Here is a 9,615-nt window from a genome sequence, read left to right on the forward strand (position 1 = left end):
TATTGGAGCGCCGCCTCTTTTTTTGTCGGAGCGTTTGGTGGGGTTTCTCGCATTGGCTCTTCCGAGGCCCGGTTGCCACCCTGGCGCGCACGAAGTCGGAAGTAGGGTTAATTGCCCGGGTGCGCACCTTTGCCAGGGTGGGCACCTTACCTGGGCTGCGCACCAGGGCGGGCTCAAGATGGCACGCGCGTTCCGTTTTTTTCACTATCTTTCAAAACGGAAATTTTAAAATCTCCTTTTTTTTTTGCCTTTTCTGGAAATTAGTGAAGGCAGCGCATCAAAGGTGCGCACCTCGCTGCCCACCTTGGTGTGCTCTGAGGTGCGCACCCGGGAGCGCTACGAAGTGTGCTCCAAGGTGCGGCGTGCACGTTGTCGGAGCCCGGTTTGCCCCGGGTGCGCACCTCGCCTGCACCTTGGCCGGGGTGGGCACCTTGGCTGGGTTTGCCCAGGGTGCGCTCCGAAGCGGGGTTACTGGAGCGCCCCCTCTTTTTTTGTCAGAGCGTTTGGTGGGGTTTCTCGCATTGGCTCTTCCCAGGCCCGGTTGTTGGGTGCGCTCCCACCCTGGCGCGCGCGAAGTTGGAAGTTGGGTTAATTGCCCGGGCGCGCACCTTCGCCAGGGTGGGCACCTTGGTGCGCACACCTTGGCTGGGCTGCGCACCAGGGCGGGCTCAAGATGGCACCAGCATTCCCTTTTTCTCACTATCTTTCAAAACGGAAATTTTAAAATCTCATTTTTTTTTTGCCTTTTATGGAAATTAGTGAAGGCATCGCATCAAAGGTGCGCACCTCGCTGCCCACCTTGGTGTGCTCCGAGGTGCCCACCACGGTGCGCAACGCCGGTGCGAACCCGGGAGCGCCCCGATGTGTGCTCCAAGGTGCGGCGTGCACGAAGTCGGACCCCGGTTTGCCCCGGGTGCGCACCTCGCGTGCACCTTGGTGCGCACACCTTGGCTGGGTTGCGCGGCCTGGTGGGCACCATGGTGCGCACCAAGGAGCGCTCCGAAGTGTGCTCCAAGGTGCGGCGTGCACGAAGTCGGAGCCCGGTTTGCCCCGGGTGCGCACCTTCGCCGCGGTGGGCACCATGGCGTGCACGAAGTCGGAGCCCGGTTTGCCCCGGGTGCGCACCTCGCGTGCACCTTCGCCGGGGTGGGCACCTCGGCTGGGTTGCGCGCCCTGGTGCGCACCAAGGAGCGCTCTGAAGTGTGCTCCAAGGTGCGGCGTGCACGAAGTCGGAGCCCGGTTTGCCCCGGGTGTGCACCTCGGGTGCGCACCTCGCGTGCACCTTCGCTGCGGTGGGCACCTTGGCTGGGTTGCGCGCCTTGGTGGGCACCATGCAGTGCACGAAGTCGGAGCCCGGATTGCCCCGGGCGCGCACCTCCGCCAGGGTGGGCACCTTGGTGCGCACAACTTGCCTGGGCTGCGCACCAGGAAGGGCTCAAGATGGCACCCGCGTTCCGTTTTTTTCACTATCTTTCAGAACGGAAATTTTAAAATCTCGTTTTTTTTTGCCTTTTCTTGAAATTAGTGAAGGCAGCGCATCAAAGGTGCGCAACGCTGGTGCGAACCTGGGAGCGCTCCGATGTGTGCTCCAAGGTGCGGCGTGCACGAAGTCGGACCCCGGTTTGCCCCGGGTGCGCACCTCGCGTGCACCTTGGTGCGCACACCTTGGCTGGGTTGCGCGCCCTGGTGGGCACCATGGTGCGCACCAAGGAGCGCTCCGAAGTGTGCTCCAAGGTGCGGCGTGCACGAAGTCGGAGCCCGGTTTGCCCCGGGTGCGCACCTCGCGTGCACCTTCGCCGCGGTGGGCACCATGGCGTGCACGAAGTCGGAGCCCGGTTTGCCCCGGGTGCGCACCTCGCGTGCACCTTCGCCGGGGTGGGCACCTCGGCTGGGTTGCGCGCCCTGGTGCGCACCAAGGAGCGCTCCGAAGTGTGCTCCAAGGTGCGGCGTGCACGAAGTCGGAGCCCGGTTTGCCCCGGGTGCGCACCTCGCGTGCACCTTCGCCAGGGTGGGCACCTCGGTGCGCACACCTTCTCAATGTTTTCTTGCCTTTTCTGGAAATTGGTGAAGGCAGCGCATCAAAGGTGCGCACCTCGGTGTGCTCCGAGGTGCGAACCCGAGAGCGCTCCGAGGTGCCCACGAAGTCGAAAGTCGGGTTAATTGCATTGTTTTCCCCGGGTGCGCTCCGAGGTGCGCAACATCGGCGCGCACCAAGGAGGGCTCCGAAGTGTGCTCCAAGGTGCGCACGATGGCGTGCACCTCTGGTGCGCACGATTCGGAGCTCGGTTTGACCGGGGTGCGCACACCTTGGCTGGGTTGCGCACCTTTTGTGCGCTCCAAGGTGCGCACGAAGTCGGAGCTCGGTTTGCCCCGGGTGCGCACCTTCGCCAGGGTGCGCACCTTGATGCGCACGCCTTGGCTGGGCTGCGCACCTTGGTGGGCGCCATGGTGCGCACCTTTCGTGCGCTCCAAGGTGCGCACGAAGTCGGAGCTCGGTTTGCCCCGGGTGCGCACCTTGGTGGGCGCCATGGTGCACTCCGAGGTGCCCAAGATTGGTGCGCACCAAGGAGCGCTCCGAAGTGCGCTCCAAGGTGCGCGCGAAGTCGAAAGTTGGGTTAATTGTCCGGTTTGCCTCGGGTGCGCACCTTGCGTGCACCTTCGCCAGGGTGGGCGCCTTGGTGCGCACACCTTGGCTGGGCTGCGCACACCTTGGCACCCGCGTTTCCTTCATTTTAAATTTTTTTTTTTTACAATCTCTCAAGTGGGAAATTCTATAATCTCAACTTTTTTTGCCTTTTCAGGAAACTTTTGAATGGAGCGCATCATTGGTGCGCTCCGAAGTGTGCTCCAAAGCTCTCTCCAGCTGCGTGCACCTGCCCCGGCCGCGCACCCGGCCCCGCCCAGCTTCGCTCACCTGTCCCGGGCGTCTGGTGCGGAACCTTAGAGTAAGAAACATCACCGTGCACCTTGGCCAACGTGCGCGACTCGACCGAGCGCGCACTGGCCGAGGTGCACACCGATTTCACCTGGGTGCGCGCGCAGCACCTCGGGCGCACCGGGGTGCGCGCACAACGCCCGGGTTGCACCGTGGCCTGTGTGCTCGGGGTGCCTCGGGTGCGCGCTCGGTGTCGCCCCCGCGCGCGCGGTAGTGCGGGCAGCGCACCCCGGCCCGGCCCGGCCCCGACGAGAACGCAAACGGGCAAAAGGTTTATTCAAATAGCATTGCGACGCCCGGCGAAAAACTAAAAAAGGGTGCAACACCGGGACTTCCCGGGAGGTCACCCATCCCAGTACTACTCCGGCCCAAGCGCGCTTAACTGCGGAGTTCTGATGGGATCCGGTGCACTAATGCTGGTATGATCGCACCCGTTATGAGCTTGTCGCAGTGTGTACTTAGCAAACCGCGACCCACGTGCGAATCCACCCCGGCCACCCACCCCCGTCGAGGTGCACACCCTCCCTCGCGAAGTGCGCCCCGTTCGCCAAGTGTGAGCCCTGCCCGGGTGCGCGCACCTTGCTAGGGCGTCGGGTGTGCACCCGGCCCGGCCTACGTGCGTGCACCTGGAGGGGGCGTCGTGTGCGTGCAGTGTCCCGTCTGCAACGCGGTGCCCACACACCACCTCGGGCGCAACGACCTGCGCTCACATGTGGGCCGAGTGCACCTTGGTGCATGTTCGGGGCGCCTCGGGTGCACGCTCGATCTTGCCCCGGTGCACCAAGGCGCTCGGTTTGCCCCGGGTGCGCACTTGGTGCAAGGTGGGCACCCAAAATAGGGATCAAGCACCAAAACACAAGTTTCGGGATGCAAAATGGGACCCAAGGACCACAAATGCGTTCCAAGACCCATGATGGGTCCACGAGAACAAAAATGTGTTCCGAGACTTAATAAACAAATATTGGGTTTTAGGAGAAGAAACATGCTCTGATGCCCAAAACGAGAATCGACCCCGAAAAGGCCACAGGCCAAAAGTGGGATGCGAGACAAAAAAAAATGGGACCCGAGGACCAAAATTGGGTTCCCAGGTCGAAGACAGGGCAACCGGACAAGAAACGACCTCTAAGGCTCGAAATGAGTCCCGACGACTAAAACTTGACAAGAAGCACCCATCAGGCACCCAACTCGACACCCATGGGATGCCGACCCACCCGGGCTTCCACCTAGCACACCTTGGCACCCACCCACCCTCGCACCCAACCTCGCACCCAACTTAGCACCTTTGAACCCACATTGGCACTCACCCTGACCCTGGCACCTTGGAACCCACATTGGCACTCACCTTGACCCTGGCACCCACCTTTGCACTCACCTTGGGACCCACCCTGGCTCCCACCTCGGCACCCACCCAGACACCCACCTTGGTTCCTTGGCACCCACCTTGGATCCTTGGCACCCACCCCGACACCCACCTTGGCACGCAACTTGGCTACTTGCCACCCACCTTGGCTCCTTGACGCCCACCCCGACAACCACCCCGTGACCTACCCTGGCTAGGGTTGGTGCACACCCACCCTGGTGCCCACCTTGGCACCCACCCTATGACCCACCTTGGCACGCACCTTAGTACCCACCCCGTTACCCACCCTAGGACCCACCCCGTGACCCACCTTGGCCAGGGTGGGTGCACCCACCCTGGTGCCCACCTTGGCACCCACCCATCCTAGCACCCAGCCTGTGACCGGGCTTGGAACCCAACCTTGCACCCGCACCCGTCTTGGCCAGTGTGGGTGCGCACCCATCCTGGCACCCACGTTGTGACACACCCTTTAACCCACGCACCCTAGCACCCACGTTGGCACCCACCTTGGAACCCAACCTAGCAACTTGGCACCCACCCCGTGACCCACCTTGGCATCCACCATAGCAGTCGCCGACTTGGCACCCACCTCGGCACCCACCTTGACACTTGTGGACCCACCTTGCCACTCACCCTAGCATCGACCCATCCTAGCACCCACCCTGGCACCTTTGCACCCTAGCACTCACCCATCCTAGCACCTAACCTGTGACCCACCTTGACACTCACCCTCGCACCCACCTTGGAACCCAACCTAGCACCCACCCACCCTGACACCAACCCTAGCACCTACCCACCCTTGCACCCACCCTGTGACCCATCTTGGCACCCACCCATCCTACCACTCAACCTATCACCCACCTTCTCACCCACCTTGGCATCCACCTTAGCACCCACCCACACTGGCACCTTGGCACCCACCTCGGGCAAGGTGGGTGCACACCCACCCTGGCACCCAATTTAGAACCCACCGAGCATGTTACCCACCTTGGCACCCACATTGCAGCCCACCCTAGTACCCACCCTATGACCCACATTGGCATCCACACCCTAGCACCCAGGCACCTCGACACCCGCCTTGACACCCACCCTAGCACTGAACCTGTGACCCACCTTGGAACTCACCCTAGAACCCACCCACCCTGTGAACCACCTTGGCATCCACCTTAGCACCCACCCACCTTGGCACCCACTCTAGCACTCACCCATCCTAACACCCAACTTGTTACCCACCTTGGCACCCGCCCTCGCGTCCACCTTGAAACCCACCCTAGCACCCACCCACGCAGGAGCCCACCTTGGCACCCAACCTAACACCCACGCATCCTGGCACCCAACTTGTGACCCACCTTGGAACCCACCCTAGTACCCACCTTTGAACCCACTATATCACCAACCCACCTTGGCACCCACCCTATGACCCTCTTTGGAATCCACCCTAGCACGCACCCACCCTGGCACCCACCATGGAGCGCACCCTAGCACCCACCCACCTCGGCACGCACCTCAACACCCACCTTGGTGTGCGCACTGCGCCAACCTCTCAAAGACCCTATGTGGTGCGCTCCAAAGTGTACACCTTTGGTGCGCTCCAAGGTGCGCACCTTTGGTGCACACCGAGGTGCACACCAAAGTGTGCACCGAGGTGAGCACCAAAGTGCACTCCAGGGTGCACACCAAGGCGTGCACCTTTGGTGCGGTCAATGCAAACGAATTCGGAAGTTGGGGTCGATGTCCTAATCGCTGCTGCAGACTACACGTATGAGAATCGGACAAATAGCTTTATATAGGGGAGGTGTTGCGTTTGATGGGTCGACTCCCCTGGTTGTGTGCACTGCACCAACTTCAAAGACCCTGTCTTGTTTAAGAAGTCAAAAGTTGGGGTGGATGTCCTAATCATTGCTGCAGTCTACGCATGTATGAGAATCAGACAAATAGCTTATATAGGGGAGGTGTTGCATTCGGTGGGTTGACTCCCCTGGTTGTGCGCACTGCGCCAACCTCAAAGACCCCGCATAGCAGAAGAAGTCGGAAGTCGGATTTTGGTGAGCACCAAGGCGTGCACCTTTGGTGCGGTCAACGCAGACGAATTCAGAAGTTGGGGTGGATGTCCTAATCGTTGTTGCAGGCTACACATGTATGAGAATCAGACAAATAGCTTATATAGGGGAGGTGTTGGGTTTGATGGGTCAACTCCCTTGGTTGTGCGCATTACGCCAACCTCAAAGACCTTGTTTTCGTTAAGAAGTCAAAAGTTGGGGTCAATGTCCTAATGGCTCCTGCAGGCTACACATGTATGAGAATCGGACAAATAGCTTATATAGGGGAGGTGTTGGGTTTGATGGGTCGACTCCCCTGGTTGTGCGCATTACGTCAACCTCAAAGACCTTGTTTTCGTTAAGAAGTCAAAAGTTGGGGTCGATGTCCTAATTGCTCCTGTAGACTACACATGTATGAGAATCAGACAAATAGCTTATATAGGGGAGGTGTTGGGTTTGATGGGTTGACTCCCCTAGTTGTTCGCATTACACCAACCTCAAAGACCTTGTTTTCGTTTAGAAGCCGAAAGTTGGGGTCGATGTCCTAATTGCTCCTGCAGGCTACGCATGTATGAGAATCAGACAAATAGCTTATATAGGGGAGGTGTTGGGTTTGATGGGTCGACTCCCCTGGTTGTGCGCATTGCGCCAACCTCAAAGACCCTGCATTGCGGATGAAGTCGAAAGTCAGAGTTTGGTGTGCTACAAGGTGTGGTCGAAGGTGCTCACCTAGGTGTGCACCTTTGGAGCACAGGAAAAGTGCCCTCCAAAAGTGCGCACCTTTGGAGTGCACAAAAGTGCCCTCCAAAAGTGCGCACCTTTGGAGCGCAGAAAAGTGCCCTCCAAAAAGTGCCCTCCAAAAGTGCGCACCTTTGGAGCGCAGAAAAGTGCCCTCCAAAAAGTGCCCTCCAAAAGTGCGCACCTTTGGAGCGCAGAAAAGTGCCCTCCAAAAAGTGCCCTCCAAAAGTGCGCACCTTTGGAGCGCAGAAAAGTGCCCTCCAAAAAGTGCCCTCCAAAAGTGCGCACCTTTGGAGCGCAGAAAAGTGCCCTCCAAAAAGTGCCCTCCAAAAGTGCGCACCTTTGGAGCGCAGAAAAGTGCCCTCCAAAAAGTGCCCTCCAAAAGTGCGCACCTTTGGAGCGCAGAAAAGTGCCCTCCAAAAAGTGCCCTCCAAAAGTGCGCACCTTTGGAGCGCAGAAAAGTGCCCTCCAAAAAGTGCCCTCCAAAAGTGCGCACCTTTGGAGCGCAGAAAAGTGCCCTCCAAAAAGTGCCCTCCAAAAGTGCGCACCTTTGGAGCGCAGAAAAGTGCCCTCCAAAAAGTGCCCTCCAAAAGTGCGCACCTTTGGAGCGCAGAAAAGTGCCCTCCAAAAGTGCGCACTTTTGGTGCGCACCAAGGCGCTGGTTCGGTCGTTGCAGGCGAGTTCGGAAGTTGGGGTCGATGTCCTGAGCGGAGGTGCAAACTACACAGGTGTCGGAATCGGACAAATAGCTTATATAGGGGAGGTGTATGCTTCGATGGGTCGACTCCCCAGGTTGAGCGCACCGCGCCAACCTCAAAGACCCTACGGTATGGATGAAGTCGGAAGTTGGGTCCGATGACCGATTCGATTAGTAGGTATGCTCATGAGGTCGGAATTTGGGTCCGATGACCTGCCATGTGCAGGAAGGCGAATGTTGACACTGTGCGTTGCAAGGTGCACACCAAGGCGCTGGTGCGGTCTTTTTAGTCGAGTTCGGAAGTTGGGGTCGATGTCCTGATCGGAGGTGCAAGCTACACAGGTGTGGGAATCGGACAAATAGCTTATATAGGGGAGGTGTATGCTTCGTTGGGTCGACTCCCCGGGTTGAGCGCACCGCGCCAACCTCAAAGACCCTACGGTATGGATGAAGTCGGAAGTTGGGTCCGATGACCGATTCGATATGTAGGCATACTCGCGAGGTCGGAATTTGGGTCCGATGACCTGCCACGTGCAGGAAGGCGAATGTTGGCACTGTGCGTTGCAAGGTGCGCACCAAGGCGCTGGTTCGGTCGTTGGAGGCGAGTTCGGAAGTTGGGGTCGATGTCTTGATCGGAGGTGCAAACTACACAGGTGTGGGAATCGGACAAATAGCTTATATAGGGGAGGTGTATGCTTCGTTGGGTCGACTCCCCGGGTTGAGCGCACCGCGCCAACCTCAAAGACCCTACGGTATGGATGAAGTCGGAAGTTGGGTCCGATGACCGATTCGATATGTAGGCATACTCGCGAGGTCGGAATTTGGGTCCGATGACCTGCCATGTGCAGGAAGGCGAATGTTGGGACTGTGCGTCGCAAGGTGCGCACCAAGGCGCTGGTGCCGTCGTTGCAGTCGAGTTCGGAAGTTGGGGTCGATGTCCTGGTCAGAGGTGCAAACTACACAGGTGTGGGAATCGGACAAATAGCTTATATAGGGGAGGTGTATGCTTCGATGGGTCGACTCCCTGGGTTGAGCGCACCGCGCCAACCTCAAAGACCCTACAGTATGGATGAAGTCGGAAGTTGGGTCCGATGACCGATTCGATACGTAGGCATATTGGCGAGGTCTGAATTTGTGTCCGATGACCTGCCATGCGCAGGAAGGCGGAATTTGGGTCCGATGACCGAGTTGATGGCGTGCCATGCGCAGAAAGGCGGAATTTGGGTCCGATGACCGAGTTGATGTTGATGGCCCGCCATGCACAGGAAGGCGGAATTTGGGTCCGATGACCGATTTGAAGGCGTGCCATACGCAAAAAGGCGGAGTTTGGGTCCGATGACCGAGTTGATATTGATGGCCCGCCATGCGCAGGAAGGCGGAATTTGGGTCCGATGACCTGACATACGCATGGAGTCCGACTCGGGGGCCGATGTTCGATTCGATGACTTGCATTGTGGGTAAAGTCGGAAGTTGTGGTCTTTGACCCGATTCGATGACCAGACTTCGGCTGCTTGAGAATCGGACAAATAACTTATATAGGGGAGGTAGTGTTCTCGAGCATCCTCCCCCCGTGCCCGTTTATGTCGATTGATGCTGGTGCTCGACTGGTTGGAGCGCTCGGATGCAAAAATCTTGCACCAGGATTTATCGATTGTGATGGACACGGCAAGTCTCCTGATTGCTATGCAGGAGCTCATCGTGAATCTCTATGCGGCCTTGGTATGGACTCGACCTGCGGAATGGTTCGGCAATGGTAGTCGCTCCAACACGTCCTTGCAATGGCCACAGAGGTGATTCGACTAGAGCTCCAGTCTAGCTTTTGGGTTGCTTGGCGGACTGGTATAGC

General features: G+C 58.7%; 1 non-coding gene across 1 annotated transcript; it reads right to left on the minus strand.

Moving 5' to 3' along the window:
- Nucleotides 1-3,249: 3,249 nt before the first annotated feature.
- On the minus strand, nt 3,250-3,368 carry LOC131868743 (5S ribosomal RNA). Its single transcript, XR_009367184.1, has one exon. It is a non-coding gene; the product is annotated as a 5S ribosomal RNA (ribosomal RNA).
- Between the last annotated feature and the right edge of the window lie 6,247 nt (nt 3,369-9,615).

Source organism: Cryptomeria japonica, unplaced genomic scaffold (genome assembly GCF_030272615.1).
Source record: "Cryptomeria japonica unplaced genomic scaffold, Sugi_1.0 HiC_scaffold_218, whole genome shotgun sequence".
NCBI lineage: Eukaryota > Viridiplantae > Streptophyta > Pinopsida > Cupressales > Cupressaceae > Cryptomeria > Cryptomeria japonica.